Source organism: Eretmochelys imbricata, chromosome 1, assembly GCF_965152235.1.
Source record: "Eretmochelys imbricata isolate rEreImb1 chromosome 1, rEreImb1.hap1, whole genome shotgun sequence".
Lineage (NCBI taxonomy): Eukaryota > Metazoa > Chordata > Testudines > Cheloniidae > Eretmochelys > Eretmochelys imbricata.
In genome coordinates this window covers 13,207,291-13,227,744 of record NC_135572.1, presented here as the reverse complement: position 1 = coordinate 13,227,744, position 20,454 = coordinate 13,207,291, and the positions used below count along the sequence as shown (strand labels likewise).

The following is a 20,454-nucleotide window of genomic DNA, read 5'->3' as shown; positions in this document are numbered from 1 at the left end:
AACAGAAAAACAGGTTCAAGGAACAGTTTTTAGTGTGAAATTAGAACAAGTGACCAAACACTGCATTCCAGTTTTAACTGGTGTTCCATCAATCAATACTATGCAATTAAACTGGCCAAGGGTAAAAAGGAACTCAGTTGATGTAATTGTTGCAAGAGTTACTACCATTTTTCTGAAAGCCATTCAGATATTTAAGAAATTAAAGTTAAATACACACAAAAAAAGCAAACATAACAGATCCAACTACAATATTAATTTCAAATTATTGTGTTTGATTTTAAAATTTAGCCAATTGTGCCCATTCTCAAAAGTGATTTAGGTCCAGATCCACAAAGGTATTTCGGTTCCTAGCTAGATTTCAATGGGAGTTAGGAGCCTAAACATCTTTGTGTATCTGGGCCTTACTTTTGAAAATTTTACCTCTGATTTCCATTAACTCACACTACACATGCACCTGACGTAACTAGTAGTCACTACCACAAGACAGGATGGAAATGCACTAAAGTTGGCAGGCCCCCTGCCCACAGAACGCCTGGACAGAATCTACTTTATACTCCTCACCACCACACCAGCTTCGATCCACCCTTGCAGACAACACATGTATTACCCCTTGCAGCATATGCAGGTATGTGCAGTGTTAAATAGCTCCCACATTCCATCTGATGGTGGCTGCATTTCAGGATTGGTAGGAGAGGTAGATCACCTAATATCTTAGATCCTGTATCATGCCATTGTTAATGGATCTCCATCACTATGTTTATTAGTACTGTGTGCTTCGTTAGCATTTATCAGAGATTTCAAAGCACTCTGTCAAAAGCTTATGTCTCCCTGAGGCAGGTAAGAAGTAACATACCCATTGTAAATCAGGCACACTAAGGCAGCTAGCTTCTGAGTGACATGTCAGTGGCTAAGCTGGGATGAGGACACAAGTGACCTGACAAACTCCTTTTCTACCTAGTCCACCACTTGCTCTCATTTCTGAGCCAGTTTAGACTAAAGGAGTCAGTAAGAAAATAGAAGAGGAGGAGTGTGAGGCTGGTGAAACCAAATCCCTTCTTGTGCCTCATCACAGTCTGGCATCTTAAAATCCTTGCACTGTACTTCTAGTGCTAAGCAACTGCCATGCACTATGCTTCTCTGTTGTACTCCACACCGCCATAGGGCCTTCCATAAGAATCAGTGCAGTGATTTCCATATAGGCTAGTTCAGGTGGTGCAGAACAGACAAAAAGGGAGAGCTGCATTACCTCCACGCTACCCACCCACACAACGCAGCTGAAGATGTGGCAGCTCAACTTGCACAGGGCTGTAGACTTCAGCAATAGCCAGAGCTTCTCTGTTCCGGCAGCACTGAGAACCACCAGATGCCCCCCACAAGCAGTAGCATGTAGCCTTCCAGAAAGTGGGGGTGGGGACTGGGGAGACCATGAAAAAGGACTATGAATCACTTGTCTTTTTGACAACATTGGCCCAAACTTCTACGAACAAGGGCTCTCTAAGGCCACCCCAACAGAGCATTTGATTCTATTTCCAGCGTCCATGAATTTCACCATTGCTTCCTTTTGAATCCAGCTCTGCTATAAGAAATGAACTCTGCAGCTTCCAACAAGGAGCCTTTGAGACAGAGCCCTCGAGTCCAGATGCGACTTTCTCCATGAATTCATAAATGCTTCCACCCTGTAAGCATAATCAAATTTCACAAGAAGTTCGAAGGCTGCCTTTGTAAAGATGTAACAAATATTCCATTCAATGTATAGCTTTAGGCAGCAAGCATCTGAGATAGAGCAGAGGTAGTCCCACATTTATTCAGATTTGTCCTGGGAACCCTACGCAACAGAATACAAGTATGTTGAACAGGGAGATGTGGTGCAGAGTGAACACAAAGCAGTGGTCAGTCACAGATCTAGACACTGCAAGTCTCAGATTAACTTTGCCGCATGATTCACTCCAGCATCTATGTTGATGTAGACCCTGGTGCAGTGCCACTAGTTGAAGGTGTATCAGAAGGATGCAACAAAACAGAACAGCACCTTCCCTCCATAAGGGTGCTTGCATAGCTCAAAGAATGGGAGCAGTGGATCTGGCCAAGAAACTCAGGAGAAGAGCTGACTTAACAAATCCTCACTGCACCTCTATGAGTAATTTACAGAGTCCCCAATGGAAATTCTGAGAGTGGGCAGGTAACTACCACTGAGCTGGTTCTCTCGGGAGTCCTGAGGTACAGTGAGGTCAATCTGTATCTCCCTGCACCACCAAGAGCAAATCCATCTTACTATGACAGAGCACTGAAAGGATCGACAACAGGACTACCAATCATCATGACCAGTGAAGCATACACTGCAGGTACTTCAAAACATGCCAGCAGGCTGCCAGCACGAGCTTCTAGAACTCCTCTCCTGTACTTCTGGATCTCTTGGAAGCAATCTCTGCTGAAAATACAGATCCACCAGACAGGAAGGTTCTCTTTCCTATCACTTGCCACATCTCCCTACACCCCAACACCCTCATTTAAACTACCTTTCCAGCATCAAACAGCAGGTGCGGGGGGAGAGAAAAGGTGATTGCTGTTGGGTTTAATTTGAATTGAAACTATTTCAACCTACGTACTGGTAATTTGGATGCACTTCAGTTCAAAGACTCTTCTTTTTCTTTAAGGGAAAAAAGGTTCTCCTTACAAAATGAATCAATAGTTACCGAATCAGGTTAGGCTTGATACCGTCTGTTTACAGTTTTAATTCCACGACTATGAAAATATCACATTTCTAGTGCAAACTTGCTTTAAGAGTCTAGGTAGAAGTGAGAGCTAAGTGATTGGAACCAACAGTATCCGCACTTTCTCTTAAATTATAGAGCCAGTGGGATCGGTGAGCCTCAGATTTTGAAATTCATGGGTTTGGATTTATATAAACAGGCACCCACCCTGAAGCTGTATAGGCTTAACACTCATTTCAAAGAACCATTCCTACAATATTTGGAACAGAGCCTGTATAAGGCAACTTCCCCATGCCCTCCATCACAAGCCAAAAGGCAAAGAAACAGCAAAAAACAAAAACAAAAATATTTTTCTCACCTCAGAATGGCCCCGGATGCCCCAAGCTCACAAAAGATTATAGGTGGGCCTTGAGGAATGCCCTGGAATTCAAACTGGCTATTCCACACCAAGAGCCAAAGGCCACTCATGGAAGCTGTCTTGCCAGCAGTCCCTTGCTATCAAAGGCTTTGGGTGTATCTACCCTACAGCTGCCAAGCTACGGCACTGCAGCAGAGCTACTGCAGCACAGACACTTCCTACATCGATGGAAGGGTTCTTTTCCTTTTGATGTAGTCAATCCACTTCTTAATTCTTCCGTCGACCTAGCTGCAAGTACAGTGGGCGTTAGACCAACCTAACTATGTAACACAGGGTGTGAAATTCCTCACAGCCTTGAATGATGTAGCTAGGTCAAGCTAATATTTTGGTGTAGACCAGGCCTCAGCCTACACCAGGAAAAGGAGATAGGTTTCAGTCAACATGTTTCACACTATTTAGACCACCTCATATGCTTTTACACACGACTGTCCACACCAAGTACTAAATAGTGATTAACAACGTTACACGTTGGTTAATTCATTTCCCCAGTATACTAAGATAGGGGAAAGGAGTTAAACAAAACCTAAAAACTCCACCCTTATCACCGCTGCGGTGCTGTCACTCAGGGAGAGACGTGGTCTCAGGCAGGCCCAAGCTTTATACTGACATTTAACTAGGCAGGAAAATGGGGCGAGGGGAGGGGGGGTTGGGGTTGGTTGAACTTAAATATAGTGGCTTGAGAAGGATGTGAAGACAGGCCAGATCCCACAGCTAGTGGTCTGGCCTAGTCTACACTTAAAACTTAGGTTGACATAGGTGCTGTGTTCAGGGATGTGGAAAAATCCACACTCCTGAGCACCATAGCTGTGCCAACATAACCCCCAGTGCAGACACAGCAAGGTCAATGAAGAATGCTTCCACTGACCTAGCTCCTGTCATTCAGAAAGGTGGAGTTCCTACAGCACAGGAAACCTCTTCCGTTGCTGTAGTCCACATCTACACTATAGGGTTACAGCAGCATAGCCGTGGCACCGTAACTATGCTGCTGTGGCGTCTGTAGTGTAGATATGGCCTTTTTAGCAAGTTGATTATTGTTCATTCACCTTACACAGAGGGAGGGCCATGGAGCCAGAGTTCAGTTTGCTTTTGCCCTTACGTCACAGTAATTCAAGTTCCGTTTTCACTTCTATCTCACTTTACAGTTCAGGATCAGAACCATGTTGGTCTCTACTGAACATACACTTGACTTACAGCACCTGAAACAGGACTGATTTTAAACAACGTTCTGTTTCATGACAATATGTTTTTTGGGGAGGAGAATCAAAGCTGAATACAGACAGCAAAGCCATCAACAAAGGGAAAAGACTTCTAAAATGATCATCTCTGTCAAAATGGGGGTGGGGGGGAGGGACGGACGGACAGACGGACAATAAAAATCCTTGCCCCACTAGATGGAGCAGTGTAATAGCTGTGCCAGACAGACTCAGGATATAAGTCTTAACTGCCTGTGGCGGCGAGCTTCCCAGTTGGACAGACACAGGCCTAGTTTACACTACAGAGTTTTGTTGACAAAATAAAACCATCTCGACGAGAGGCGCAGAGCCTTTTGCGACACAGTTAGATCGACAAAGCATCGGTGTAGACACCACGCTTGGTTTTGTCGCTGTAAATAGCCTCCACAAGGTGTCCCATAATGCCCATCCTGACCACTCTAGTCAGCAGTTCAAACTCCACTGCCCTGCATCCAGGTACACAGGCATCTGTGTCTCCCACTTTAAAGGCCTGGGAATTTTTGAAATTCCACTTCATGTTTTGCTCGGCATGAAGAACTCATTGCATTTTCCCAGGTGACCATGGCGGTTCCAAGCAGCAAACGCTCTCCCATTTGGACCACAGCTGAGTTGTTGGATCTGCTGAGTATATGGGGAGTAGGCTGTCCAGTCCCAGCTGTGCTCCAGCTGCAAGAACTTCAATTCCTGCGAACAGAACACAGTGCAGTGCCAAACAAAGATAAAGGAACTGAAGCAGACATACCAGAAGACAAGGGAGGCAAACCGTTGCTCTGGTGCTGTGCTGAAGACTTGCTGCTTCTATAAGGAGCTGGATGCTATCCTAGGCAGTGACGCCACCTCCACCGCCAAGAGCCCCATGGATACTTAGGTGGGACCGGAGGCAGAAGACAGTGGACGCAACCCCAAGGGCGAAGTTGTGGCTAAGGATGTTGAGTTGGAGGACAATGTAGAGAACAGGGCAGAGTAGTCATTGGTGCAGTGAGTCAGGATCTCTTTTCCACTCCGGAGAAGTCTAGCCAGACCCAGCAGTTCGTCTCTGGCATGCATGACACAGAAGAGAAGAACCCTGGTAAGTGATTTTTTTTTTTTTCAGTTGATGCTGCTTGGATCTCCCAGGATCACTATGGGCATTTCAACATCCCCCATTGGAATCTTCTAGTTTGGAAAGAAAATCCCTGCTTGTGGTTTTCTGTATAAGCCAGTGTTTCTGAAGATGTGTGCATAATGCACCTTCTCAGACCACCCTGCGCTGATGTCAGTGAAAAGCCCACGATGATCCACAAGCGCCTGCAATGCCATAGAGAAGTACCACTTTCTACTGGTGTACTCCATTACAAGATGGTCCGAGGACAAAATTGGAATATGTGCTCCATCTATCGCCCTTCTACAGTTAGGGAATCCCATTGCCGCAAAGCCATCCACTATTTCATGGACATGTCAAAGAGTCACAGTCTTTCATAGCAGGATGTGATTAATGGCCCTGCACACTTGCATTAACGAAGCCCCACGGGTCAACTTTCCAGCTCCAAACTGATTCACAACCAAGTGGTAGCAGTCTGGATTGGTCAGTTTCCACACGGCGATCGCCATGCATTTCTCCACCAAGAGGGCAACTCTCATTCTAGTGTCCTTGTGCCATTGTGCTGTGGCGAGCTCCCCAAACAATTCCAGGAAGGTGGCTTTCTGCATCCGAAAGTTCTGCAGCCACTGCTCGGCCATCCCAGACCTGCATAACTATGCAATCCTAGCACTGAGTACTTGTTTCCTGAGTCCAAAAGCGACAGTCCACCATGTGCAGCTGCTTTGTGAATGCCAAAAGTAATCTGGTGTTGTTTCTTTCCATGGCATACAACAGGCCAGGGAACTCTGATTCCTGTTCAGATTGGGAATTAATGATATACTGCATGACCAGCCATGATGTGTTCATAACAGTGCTGGATTCATCCTTTCAGAAAGAGATGGTGGGCGCACAGTAAACAGGGGCTGTTGAAAAATGACACGAAACGAGTTGGAAGCCCCTGGAATACTGAGACAGAAAAAAACATCATGGGACACTGAGTCCACATACCTTCCCACAATGCCTAGCTGCAGAAGGTGGCGAGTAGCACAGTGGGATAGCTACCCACAGTGCACTGCTCTCACTATCAATGATAAAGCACCAAATGTGGATGTGCTCTGCCAACAGAGGGAGCGTAGGGTGAATATGCACTAGTGATGTAATTACAACACCTTTTGATCATCGGCATAACTTTTGTCAACAAAACTCGGTAGTGTGGACAAGGCCTCAGGTTTGCCGGGCTTGTACTGGCACTTTAAAAATAGCTGTGTAGATGGTGCTTTGGAGTTGCGTTTCAGGCTCAAAAGCTCCCTCCCCCACTACCCTCAGACTTCAGCCCCTGAGCTCCAGCCCACCCCACAACTTCAAAGAGCTGTCCACGCAGCTCGTGTTAGAACATAATCACAAGCCCCACTAGCCTGAGTCTGGTGATCCGGGCTGGGAGGCTCGCTGCCTAGAGACCAACACACAAGGTCAACATCCAGAAATTTGGTTGGAAATATGAAGCAACCCAGAGAGAAATGCATCCAGAAGAAAGCAGAAAACGAGTCAGGCGGTGAGTCTTTGGCCGTGTTTCCATCGGCAAATGGAGGAAAAATACCTTATGTTAGCGCAATCAGACTCAAAAGCCTCATTAAGAGGCAAGTTCACACATTTAAAGCAGCATTGGCAGGCTCTATTATAGTCCATGTCCTCCTCTAGGCTACAAGACAGCCAACCAACAACTTTTCAGACACCTTAGCCTGCCTCTTAACAAGGCACTGCATTCACGTTAAGATAAAAAAAGGACTTCAGGGACAACACAAGCTTCCAGTGCAATGCTGTGGCAAAAAGGGCTAATGCCATCCTTGGATGTATATAGACAGGGGAGTAGTGAGTAAGAGAAGGGAGGTATATGGCACCGGTGAGATAGATAGCGGAATAACTACATATAGTAATACATACATACACACATACACACAAGTTCTGGTGTCCACTTTTTAAAAGGGATATTGAAAAATAGGAGAGAATGCAGGAAAGAGCCACAGAAGTGATTACGGGCTGGAAAAAATGCATTATACTGAGAGACTTAAAGAGCTCAGATCGGTTAAGCTTGTCAAAAGGAGTGAGCTGTGACTTGATTACAGTCTATGACCTTGTAAACTGGAGTAATAGTAATAGGATGAAATTTAATAGTGAGAAGTGTAAGGTCATGCATTTAGGGATTAAGAACAAGAATTTTAGTTATAAGCTGGGGACGCATCAATTAGAAGTAACGGAGGAGGAGAAGGACCTTGGAGTATTGGTTGATCACAGGATGACTATGACCCGATAATGCGATATGGCCGTGAAAAAAGCTAATGCGGTCTTGGGATACATCAGGCGAGGTATTTCCAGTAGAGATAAGGAGGTTTTAGTACCGTTATACAAGGCACTGGTCAGACCGCATCTGGAATACTGTGTGCAGTTCTGGTCTCCCATGTTTAAGAAGGATGAATTCAAACTGGAACAAGTACAGAGAAGGGCTACTAGGATGATCCGAGGAATGGAAAACCTGTCTTATGAAAGGAGACTCAAAGAGCTTGGCTTGTTTGGCCTAACTAAAAGAAGGTTGAGGGGAGATATGATTGCTCTCTATAAATATATCAGAGGGATAAATACCAGAGAGGGAGAGGAATTATTTAAGCTCAGTACCAATGTGGACACAAGAACAAATGGATATAAACTGGTCATCAGGAAGTTTAGACTTGAAATTAGACAAAGGTTTCTAACCATCAGAGGAGTGAAGTTTTGGAATAGCCTTCCAAGGGAAGCAGTGGGGGCAAAAGACCTATCTGGCTTCAAGATTAAACTCAATAAGTTTATGGAGGAGATGGTATGATGGGATAACATGATTTTGGCAATTAATTGATCTTTAAATATTCATGGTAAATAGGCCCAATGGCCTGTGATGGGATGTTAGATGGGATCTGAGTTACTACAGAGAATTCTTTCCTGGGTATCTGGCTGGTGAATCTTGCCCATATGCTCACGGTTCAGCTGATCGCCATATTTGGGGTCGGGAAGGAATTTTCCTCCAGGGCAGATTGGAAGAGGCCCTGGAGGTTTTTCACCTTCCTCTGTAGCGTGGGACACAGATCACTTGCTGGAGGATTCTCTGCTCCTTGAAGTCTTTAAACCACGGTTTGAGGACTTCAATAGCTCAGACATAGGTGAGAGGTTTATCGCAGGAGCGTGTGGGTGAGATTGTGTCCCGCGTTGTGCAGGAGGTCAGACTAGATGATCAAAATGGTCCCTTCTGACCTTAATATCTATGAATCTATAACAGGGGCAGCCAAACTTACTGACCCTCCGAGCTGCATACAATAATCTTCAGAAGTTCGAGAGCTGGGTGTGCCTGCTGGGGCTCGGGGCTTCACTCCATTGGAGGCGCCTGCTGGGGCTAGGGAGTTCAGCAGGCATGCCTCATGGGTCTAAGGCACCGAGAACCCCTCTCCCCGCTGAGCAGAAGCCCCTCTCCCCCCTTGCCCCGCCCCCCCCGGCCGCAGGGCAGAAGCCCCGATCCCCCACCCCCTACCATCTGGTGAATGGAGAATGGAGTAGGGGGGCCTCCACAAGCCGCACTAACTGTAAAAGAGCTGCATGGGGCTTGTGAGCTGCAGTTTGGCCACCCCTAGTGTAGAAGTACCTTCATGGGGAGAAAGTAGCGGGTACTAACGGGCTCTTTAATCCAGCAGAAAAAGGCAGAACAAGAACCAATGCCTGGAAGTTGAAGCCAGACAAATTCTAATTAGAAATAAGGCCCAGATTTTTAACAGTGCAGGTGGTTAACCACTGGAACAAGCTACCACGGGAAGTGACAGATTCTTTATCCCTTTCTGTCTTCAGCTCAAGACTGGATGCCTTTTTGGAAGATCTGCTTTAGTCAGACATAAGTTATTGGGCTCAATACAGGGGTTAATGGATAATGTTCTATGGCCTGTCAGACTACATGATACATTGGTTCCTTTTGGCCTTAAATTCTATGAACTGGAGAGCGGACACACCTTTTTTGCTCGTCAAAACATACCTATAAAACTAATATCCAATTATATAGAGAGGGTCTGATCAGAAGAGTGACTAAATAAAATGGCACCTTGTTAACATATTCACTGCATGTTGCAGAGTCCAATCAGCTGACTATTTTGCTACTTTTTTACTCCTGCCAACACTGCAGTGCCTACACAACTATGGTACAGTGAGCTGGCAGTTAGGAAAAAAAAGTCTTTAGTTAGCAACAGCATATTTGAAAGCCAAAATAGCTGCCTTAGATTTACTTTCCGATGACTCTCCAAAATAAGGAAAATCAAAGGTGAGATTCAGCAATCACATGCTGAACTGTATAATGAGGTAAGGGACGTCACAGCAGGGAGTTTTTGGAAAAGATGAAAGGCTAGCAAATAAAAATGGATAAAAAAGAAAAAGAAAATTAAGATTTGTTCTCATACAAAGCACCAGACCCAGATTTTGGGGAATGTTTGATCTGCACGAGACAGAAAAATATTAAGGAAGCTAAAGATCAGTGTCAGGAGTTTTTTCTGCCTCTGCATATTGGTCATAAGGTTAGCCCTGGTCCGGAGAATGCAACAAAAGGTAAATGCTAACCAGTTTGCCTGATACTGAAGTCAGGCATACTAGCCTGTAATTGCCAAGATCACCTCAGGAGCCCTTTTTAAAAATAGGTGTCACATTAGCTATCCTCCAGTTGTTTGGTACCGAAGCTGATTTAAATGATAGATTACAGATGACAGTTAGTAGTCCTGCAATTTCACATTTGAGTTCCTTCAGAACTCTTGGGTGAATACCATCTGGTCCTGGTGACTTATTACTGTTTAGGTTATCATTTGTTCCAAAACCTCCTCTAGTGACACCTCAATCTGGGACAGTTCCTCAAATTTGTCACCTAGATGGCTCAGGTTTGGGAATCTCCCTCACATCCTCAACCATGAAGTTTGATGCAAAGAATTCATTTAAGTTTCTCCACAATGGCCTTATTGTCCTTGAGTGCTCCTTTAGTATCTTGATCATCAAGTGGCCCCGCTGGCTGTTCAGTAAGCTTCCTGCTTCTGATGTAATTTGCTATTACTTTTTGAGTCTTTGGCTAGCTGTTCTTCAAATTCTTTTTTGGCCTTCCTAATTATATTTTTACACTTCATTTGCCAGAGTTTAGACTGCTTTCTATTTTCCTCATTAGGATTTAACTTCCACTTTTTAAAAGATACCTTTTTGCCTCTCACTGCTTCTTTTACTTTGTTTAGCCACGATGGCTCCTTTTTGGTTCTCTTACTATGTTTTTTAATTTGGGGTATACATTCAAGTTGAGCCTCTATTATGGTGTCTTTAAAAAGTTTCCATGCAGCTGGCACGGATTTTACTTTTGGTGTTGTACCTTTTAATTTGTGTTTCACTAACCTCCTCATTTTTGTGTAGTTCCCCTTTTTTAAATTAAATGCTACAGTGTTGGGCTGCTGTGGCGTTTTACCCATCACAGGGATGTTACATTTAATTATACTATGGTCACTATTACCAAGGGGACCAGCTATATTCACCACTTGGACCTGATCCTGTACTCCACTTAGGACTAAATCAAGAATTGCCTCTCCTCTTCTGGGTTCCAGGACTAGCTGCTCCAAGAAGCAGTCATTTAAGGTGTCAAGAAACTTTATCCCTGCATCCCTTCCTGATGTGACATGTACCCAGTAAATATGGGGACAGTTGAAATCCCCCATTATTATTGAGTTTTTTTTTTTTTAATAGCCTCTCTAATCTCCCTGAACATTTCAGTCACTACACCATCCTGGTCAGGTGGTCAGTAATATATCCCTACTGCTAGATTCTTATTACTCAGGCATGGAATTACTCTCCATAGAGATTCTGTGGTACAGTTTGGTTCATTTAAGATTTTTACTTCATTTGATTCTATGCTTTCTTTCACAAATAGTGCCATTCCGCCACCAGCAAGACTGTTCTGGCCTTCTGATATATTTTATACCCTGGTATTACTGCGTCCCATTGATTATCCTCATTCCACCAAGTTTCTGTGATGCCTATTATATCAATATCCTCATTTAATATGAGGCACTCTAGTTCACCCATCTTATTCTTTAGACGTCTAGCACTGGTATATAAGCACTTTAAAAACTTGTCACCTTTTAGCTGTCTTCCATTACATGATGTAACTGAATGGGATTTTTTCTTCTTTGTTTCTCATCAAATCTTACCTGTTTTTTTTTTAATCTTCCATCTCTCCTCATTAGGACAGAGAATCTCCATTTATAGATCCTCCCCTAAGGGATGTCCAAACCACGTGCTCCTTTGCACCTGTCTGCTTTCCCCAACCCTTAGTTTAAAGGGTGAATTTGAACCCATAGCTGTTTGTGGCTAATCAAAGGCAGTTACTGCAATCCATGCTCCTTTCTATTAAACTAAGGCAGTGCAGGGATTCAATAGGTGCCCTGGTTTGGGGCGGGGGGACGGGATGGCAAGCTATTCTAAAGAGCTATCAAAATTCACAAGTGGGAGCTATCTGATTGTCTTTGACAAGTGATCACCCCTCTGCACTTGAGGCTTTTATAAAATCTTACTGGACAGGGGCAATGCACAACTGTTGATAAAGGGGGTGGTGCAGGACATAAATACTGGCAGAATCCCCCCGCCCCCCCATCTCCTCTGTTACTGGGGATAAGAGATACTGATGCCAGTCTGGTGGTATACAACATGAGCTGATGGCCGGAGTTCAGTTGCTAGTGATGTTGTTGGGAGGCCTGGATAGGCATCCACTTTGAACTCCATGTCAATACCCGGCCCGAGCCAGGGAACCTAATTTAGCCAACCAGCGGACCAAATTCAGTGATGAATCCTGGTCACATGTCGCCTGAGACACGGTGCGTGTACGCAAGAAGTAGTCGTGGAGTTATCTGTGTCCGACACCACCACTATGAAACCCTGCAGACAGTTTCTGCAGAAGCCAAGGATCGCATGGGAAGGGAGACTATAGAAGGTCAAGATTGAGGGATGATGGGCGGTTTTCAGAACCATTGGTCATGCTAGGACTGTCACATTTAAAATGAACAAAAGGAAGTATTTTTTCACATAATGCACAGTCAACTTGTGGAACTCCTTCCCAGAGGATGTTGTAAAGGCCAAGACTATAAGAGGGTTCAAAAAAGAACTAGACAAATTAATGGATAAATCAATGCCTATTAGCCAGGATGGGCAAGGACGGTATCCCTAGCCCCTGTTTGCCAGAAGCTGAAAATGGGCAACAGGGTATGGATCACTTGATGATTACCTGTTCTGTTCATTCCCTCTGGGGAAGCTGGCATTGGCTACTATTGGAATACAGGATACTGGGCTAGATGGACCTTTGGTCTGACCCAGTATGGCCATTCGTATGTTCTTATGTCAGGGGGCTAGAAGACTTCATATTCAGTCTGGCACCTCTGAAAAGCACTAAAATTGCCTCTTTTTAAAACATCCAAAAATTACCTAAGCCAAATGCATTAAAAGCAGAAGCCGGAACTGAAAAGATACAGACATCCCCCCGCTGCTCCCCCCAGTAGTTATTTAAACAAGGTAGGATGATGTTTTCCCAGCTCCAGGAGCCAATTCCATTAGCAGCAACTCAGTAGCTCCCCCCAAGGAAAGCATACTGCTGGTGGGAACGAGAAGCAGGCTCATCCAGCCTTTGCCAGTGAGAAAAATGCAGCTCCCAGAGGGCTTTTAAAAGCAGATGCTGATCACCCTAAGGCAGATCTACTCTTCTCTGCCTGCTATAGTGCTGTCATACCTCCCCTCTCAAGCAGGCAGGACTCCGAGGATTCCTCCTCCTTGCTCATACAGCTCAGCTCTACTCAACAGATTAAATTAGGCTCCTTGTACGGGGGAACTGGCATACATTTCTTCTTAAAAAGCCTAGTGCTAGGGTGTGACCATTCTGCACGTCATAACAATCGAAGGGCAGGATCACTTGAGCTGCTGGATGCCCTCAACTCCATTAGAGTGAGAGTTCAGTGCCCCAATCTTGCAGGGCTCTGGGCAACCAGAACATAGCATGTTACAATACAGAAAGGTGGGAAGCATGCTTTGTTGTTTACAGGAAGGGATTAAGGCAACAGGGCTAATGAAACGTGCTGGAGACAGTGTATTTGTGAAAGCCCCTGCAGCAATGCAGGCTCCCTTCTCATTGCACCACCAGCGTGTCCCAGCCCTGACCGCAAGAGACCAGACGTGTAGGATAGAAGTCTCCATGTCCCACTCAGTGGGTGAGCTCTGCTAAGTCTGACCACAAGGGTATCAAAAGGAGCAGCAGTTTGTGGCATGAATGCTTGTCCAGTGAGACCTCCAATTCATTTCACACAGGCCAGAGGCAAGGTGAGAGTAACTTGGGGCCAGGTTTACAATGGTATTAAGGTATCTAAAGACGTATACAGGCACCTTGTGGCATGTTAGAGAGGGCCTAACTCACAGTGACTTCAAAGGAAGTTTGGTGCTTTTACAAGCCCTACTGGGTGCCTACCTGCACTTACAGACACATAAATAACTTTGTAAATCAGGCCTTGGTCTAACCCAGGCTAGAGCTGAGACAGGCTCTATTACTCCCATTCCGTTAACTTAGGCCATCCAGCCCCATATGCTATATTGCTTTTTAAAACAACAAGCTTTTTCCTAAGTTTAAAAAGAAACAAATTGCTCTACACAGTACTTTGTAAACTGGCGCTCTTCTATGGATTACTTTCTTACAAAATCAGTGTTCAGAAATCAAAGCCCAAAGGCTGATCAAGTCCATTTGACAAATGCCGAGTGTTAGGAAGACCAGAACCAAATGACACGTGCATTTCACAGAGCAGTCAGATACAACTGAAGTCATTGTGATAAGCTTCTGGTTCTAACAGTTCTGATCAGACAAATTACCATGCACATTTAGAGTTTCCCTGCTTCCTGAAAGATGTTATGTTGCTCTACATCTCTAATATGCAATGCAACGGAAGCAGACACCCCACAAGAACCATCCACTAATAAAACCAATTAATAATAGCAGGTCTCTACTATTCCTTTCTGCCTGCATTAACAGTATATGCTATTGCCCACTATTGGCAGTGCAACAAAAAGTGCTCTTTGTTTCATGCTATAATGAGCCACTAGGGAGACTCACAGAAGTTAGAGATGGAAAAGACCCATTAGATCATGCAAAATCATTTTCCTGCCAAGACAGGATTAGAAGGTCATTTGTTGCCAGGCAGGAGTTTGGTAAGAAGTTCAGGCAAAGTAATTAGAAGTGACCCACAAAGGAAAAAAATTGGGATTGTGCCACTTTTGCTCCTTTATGATGTATGAAGACAGACAGTCCTTCCTGTCCCTTTTCTAGGGATTTGCCTGTTTTACATTAGAAATTCAGGCTTCCTACACAAAGTCTTCCAGGAAAAACAGGGATGGCAAACGTTAAGGTCTCACAGAGATAGAGCAGTGAAACCTGATTTAGAGTGAAAGAGATTTTTATTCAGCTCCTCAAAATGTTGATAACCCCCTATTTCTCTCTCTCCCACACACACACCCCGGAGAAAAACTGGGAGACAAAAAAAGGATATGCTGAAAGACTCAATAGCCCCTGCCCTCTCCAGCAAAAAGATGAGAAAATTTCCAATCCACTTCTCTGGGTCCTCCAAGAATTCCTCTAGCAAAACTAAGGCTTGACATTCTTGTTATTTCTAAAGGTAAAAATTAAGCAGAGGGAAACTTTAAAAGCCTTTCAGGTGTGCTTTGTAAGGAAGCAAACAAAGAGCATAAACCTAAGTCCCTCCGACCACACTTCGCTGGTCTCCTTTAAGGGGAGATAGTTGAGGGTGTGGACACTTAGGAAGGTACATGTTACCTATCCGACCTAAGAGAGTTGAGTGTATATTCTGCAGTATGGATTTCTAAAGCTATTCCTACTGGCTTTTGTCTATCCTAGGACTAATAATTCACCAAGGCATACTTCAGTAATGATAGCTGTAGTGCAAGGCTCAGACATTTTTATGGTCATTTAACCCTGTTCTGTGTTTAACCCCACTCATGGCAGGATCAGATGACCTGACACTGCACTATAGCTACCACTGACAAAGCTGCAATATGGTGAATTACAAGTCCTAGAAGTTTTCTAATTGTTGGTCTCAAACTAATCTTGAGTCCTCAGTATACAGGACATCCATGGGATCTCAAAGATCAGAAAGATGAGAGTGTGAAAACATGAGAGAGAAGCTATGGCAGAGCTAGAAATAAAAGCCACAGAAAGGGAAGAAGTGTAGCTGAGCAGAAAGACACAGCACATTGGAGAATGATGCATTAAAGCCTTTTTTAGACTCATTTAGAAAGAAACCCCAACGGTGGGCATGTTCATACTTGACTTAAACGATCCATGTGAGCCAGTCATCAAGGAAGTTTATTTTTAGATTTGTCAGCCCACTCTCCCACTGCAGAATGGGAATATGAGAGTGATTAAAGCAGCTTATTTAAAAAAATCCTCCTCTGTAGTCTCCACTATCATGCAGTGGAAATTCTGCCCCATTCCCCAAAGCAGTATGCAGAACTTGCTTATTCTTTTGTGGATGCTGACAGAGCCAGCAGCAACCAATATTCATTTACTTACTTAATTACAGGAAGTTTATTATTGCTTCTAAGTTTACTTAAGATGAAAGTTGTATTTTGGAATGTCAGGAATGAAGAGGATAGAGCAAGTCCATCAGATGGTAGGGGTGAAAGGGACCTTTCAGCTCACGCAGTCCAGCCCTTTCTTCTTACTACAGGCTTTGCCTACAGAAGTTTTCACCATTAAATATTTTTCATTGATGATACTGAATAGCTGTTCCATTGTCAAATTGCTCTCACTGTTCAGAAGATGCTCTCCTTGTGTAAATGAACTGCAATACCAGATCAGAACAGTGGACTATCTAATCCAGTATCTTATCTCCAACAGTGGCCAGTAGTAAAAGATGCAGAGAAAGGAAAAGCCCTACAGTGGAGAATTATGTAATAAATCTGCCCATAGACGTTTATTCCTAACCCTTGTCAATTTGTGCTGGGGAGAGACAGCCTTCCTTCCCAGCCCCAGCAGGGGGGCTGCTGTGGCGGGGGAGAGAGGGAGAGACACCCTCCGCCCCCTTCCCAGCCCCAGCTAGGGGGCCGTCACAGCACAGGAAAGAGGGTACATCCATCACATTAGAAAGGTAAGACTACTGATATTAAAATATGAGTTGTGTGCTTTTCTTTGTAGAACAAAAAACAATTATTACGGGGTTTTTTTGTATAGCACTTTTATCCGAAGCACTTTACAATAGCTAGCTAATGGTACAAACAACACTTGGAAAGATCATTAAGCGATCTGCTGAGACCCTCAGCAATTTGCAAGAGGTCCGGGGGAAAAAAAGTTTGAGAACCACTGACCTAGGCTGAAGAACAATTTTATAGCCTGCATCAAATGTGGGGAATGTCCCCACCAGCCTTTACGGGCATGTTAACGTTAACTGGAAATCAACTAACTCAAGGTTAAAAAAAAGTCTAGTGAAGATAAGCCCTTGTGCTGGGCATACATCAATTTGATATTGTCCTTTTGACAGCACTGCCGTTTTCTGGTGCTGCTGATGCTGTGATTCGCTGACAGATGTAATTAACAGGTACATTCCTGTATTTGACAGGAACTGTGGGCCAATGAGAATTTGCAGAGCTGAAGCTTGCCGATGCAATACATTTTTCATCTTATATGAGGTTTCTTGGCATTTCACCAACCAAACTACCAATACTACTAAAAACACCATTACCTTTCTCTAAGATATCTGCAAGACCTCCTGCTTAAAGAGTGGTCCATAAGGGATATGAAGGATATGCGTGAACCAATTTGGGGAGAGCATTAAATGGATAAGAGGATAAGAGTCAGGGAAGAAGTAATGGAGATGTTCATGGGAGTAGATGAGACTAGCATTGTTAGCAGAGCAAAGGGGAGGAGTCACAATCTGGTGTGATAAGAGAATAGGTAAGGACAAGGGTGCTAAATTGGGAAAAGTCTTGAAAAGTAAAGGCTAGAAGTTTGCCTGTAACGCAGATGAAAAAGGGAAGCCTCAAGAGGGACTGAAAGGGGTGGGGTTGGGAGGGGACATAAAACAACAACCAAGGAAGATAGATTCTGACTGCAGTATTTTGAATGGACTCTGCTACTGGAGTTTTAACCTGCCTTCATTCAGGCTAGAGAGAAAGATTGGTGTAGCCCAAACATGAGATAATGGCCTAGATTCTGAAAGCTACACCCTGTCCAGCAATGGAGTTAGAGTTTGTCTACACAGAGAAACGAATGTAAAATAAGTTAGGGCGTGAATTTAAAGTGCCACAACTATTCCACAACTAGCTCCTGTGGCTGGCACTCATTCTACAGTAAGAGTGCCTTTGTGCATTTTAGCTTAAGCTAAGGCAAAGTAGCTATTCCAGGCTACTTCTCTTTGTAGACAAGCCCTTGGAATTAGGCAAACCAGTGCCCAGGTATTTCTAGAGCACTTAGTCACTGTAGTATCCAAGATGAATTAAGGCTACGAACAAAGAACCAGAGGATAAATCTGAAGTTTATCTGCCTGCCCTATAGTCTGAATTGTATATCCTGTACACATTAATGGCACAGTCATACTAATTCACATACTGGTGCAATGCGTGCGCGCACACAGTGAAATCTGTGTTGTATGGTGACAGTATTTCAGGGAGCTTAAATCCATTGCACATCTCACCAGACTCAGCAGCTATTTCAGACACAGTGGCACAGCAGAAAGGCGTAAAACTGCCATCATAAATTCTACAAATTAGCAAGGATACAGTGATGGGTCCACATGAATTCAAATTCAGGGGAGTGGGAAAGTGGAGGATAATTGTCCTTTGGAGCGTCACTTCAAAAGGAAGATACCTGCACCAGCTGAATCGCCTCTTACAATTATGCATGCAAAGAAGTAGGTTGGCTCAAGTCCTTCACAGCAGCAGTCTGCTATACCACCTGCTTTCTCCCCACCTTCTCATGCCCTGAAGTTAAAAACAGAGGTGACAGAACAGTCTAGGTAATAGATCTATTAAAATTCACCAGCCTAAAATCAGTGTCATTTTTCTCCTTTTACCATTTTTGCCTGTTTCCCTGTAGATTCTCTTCCCTCACCTTTGTTTCTTCCAAAAGATGCTTTCTCCTTTCACAGGCCAGAGCTGTACCTTTCCTCTGTGTTCTGTTCCGTCCCATTCCATTCATACGCTCTGTTCCCTGCCCTCATCCTGTAGCTGTCCACAGCTCCAAGCATCTGAAAAGTTCCCTTTAACTGTGGATGTCTGAAGTGCTTGTTATGCAGACCTCAGTCATTTGTGTGTCTGTTGCCATCATCGCAGACTCCTAGGGGCAATCCACAAAATCCACATGGAAATCCCATGTAGCATAGGAGATCTGCCCGCCCCCCCGTGGAGTGGGCCAGAATGAACCCAATAACTGGATGCAATTCAAAGCACTGGCAATTATCTTCAAACCCATAAATGGCCAGGTGCCCAGCTACATGAGAGACCTTTCATCTAACACATCATTCTGGTAGCTGAAACTGGCTGGGTAGTGCTTGCTTACGGAAGTAAAGTCTTAATGCTATCTGGTGCCAAGGATTCCTCAGCTGAGAGCTCTTATCACTGGAATTCAATCCACTTGGTAGTGCCAGACCCAGCCAGACTAATGATCTACAGGCAAGATCCATTTAAGTGTTTTGTGCTTGAATTTTCATTACTTACCAGTGGCCATGAGAAGTTCTACAGAAGCCAGTGACAACAAGAGTTATCTGACTTAAGAAAAGCAGCTACAAAATATAACCCCGTAGAAACCCAAATCTCTCTGAATCCACCATCTAAAGCTGAACTGGCACCCAAACCTCAAGCACTGGTCTACTGGAAGGATAAGTATTGCTCACCTCAGACATTTCCAGTCTCAACCTGGGTTACTATCCCTGCCATTATCTTTCAGCGCTCACAACTTGTTATCTTGTATGCCCATTAAAATTTCTCACCTGGGGAAAAAACATAACATGACTGCCTCTTCCAGCATCACAAGATCTGGGAGTTCTACAAGATGACAGTGAATTCAGTCACAGTGCACCACCTGACGAAAGAATGAAGGAAACAGCCAGCGCTGTAAGCTACTTCAAGAGTGTGTGCTTATCTCCACCCCACAGTTGGAAAATTTATCATACAGTCTCGACTGATGGCACCTAGTAGCCATTTTCCTTCTAATCTTAACAGTTATTCTCTTGATACTGTAATTAGTTGCATCTCAGCCCTTAAAGAAGATTTAATCCAAAATGGACTATACTTGGCAAGTCAGAACAGCTACATTAAGCTGAGAAAAAATGAGCATCTGATGCAGTCAATTTATTAAAAAAAAAGTAACAGGAGACTAGACATTCATTATTGCATCTGGCTAGAAATAAAAAACAGTAAAAGAAGCTAGAATATTTGAAATTCTCTGAATCAATCAACTTGGATTTTAACAGGGAAAAATCAAGTGCCCCCAATTTGGCAGAATTGTTAAGAAATCTTGAAAAGATCATTCAACAAAAAGTAATATCCTAGATCTCAAGAGACCTTCATGTCTCCCAGCAACTCCACAAAACCGAGGTTTAAGCATTTTACCTATTAGCTCACTAGCACTAGGCAGCCTTCAGCTCTCTCATATGCTAAGATAAAGCCTGAGTGGTTTTGTTTTTTTTTCTTTTTTAAAGAAGCAGACTATCAGCTAAGTATACAAGACTAAATGGATGGCAGGAAGTCTGCATGAATATTTATGACTGTCTGGTGCAGAACAAGCATGAAGGTAAGTAACAGAGTGGAGTGAAATGGCATGAAATAATGAGGGATGACATCCACCTAGCAGATGAACACACAAAAAAAAAAGCCATTTACTTTATGTCAATGGCTGATATGATCAACTGCAGCTTATCCGAAAAGTGCTACGCTAACAGGGACAGTACATAAAGGAAGACCAAGAAT

General features: G+C 43.9%; 1 protein-coding gene across 2 annotated transcripts in view; it reads right to left on the bottom strand.

The window, feature by feature from the left end:
- RAB6A (RAB6A, member RAS oncogene family) overlaps positions 1 to 20,454 on the bottom strand; it is a 99,822-nt gene that overhangs the window by 43,094 nt on the left and 36,274 nt on the right. The window lies entirely within an intron of this gene.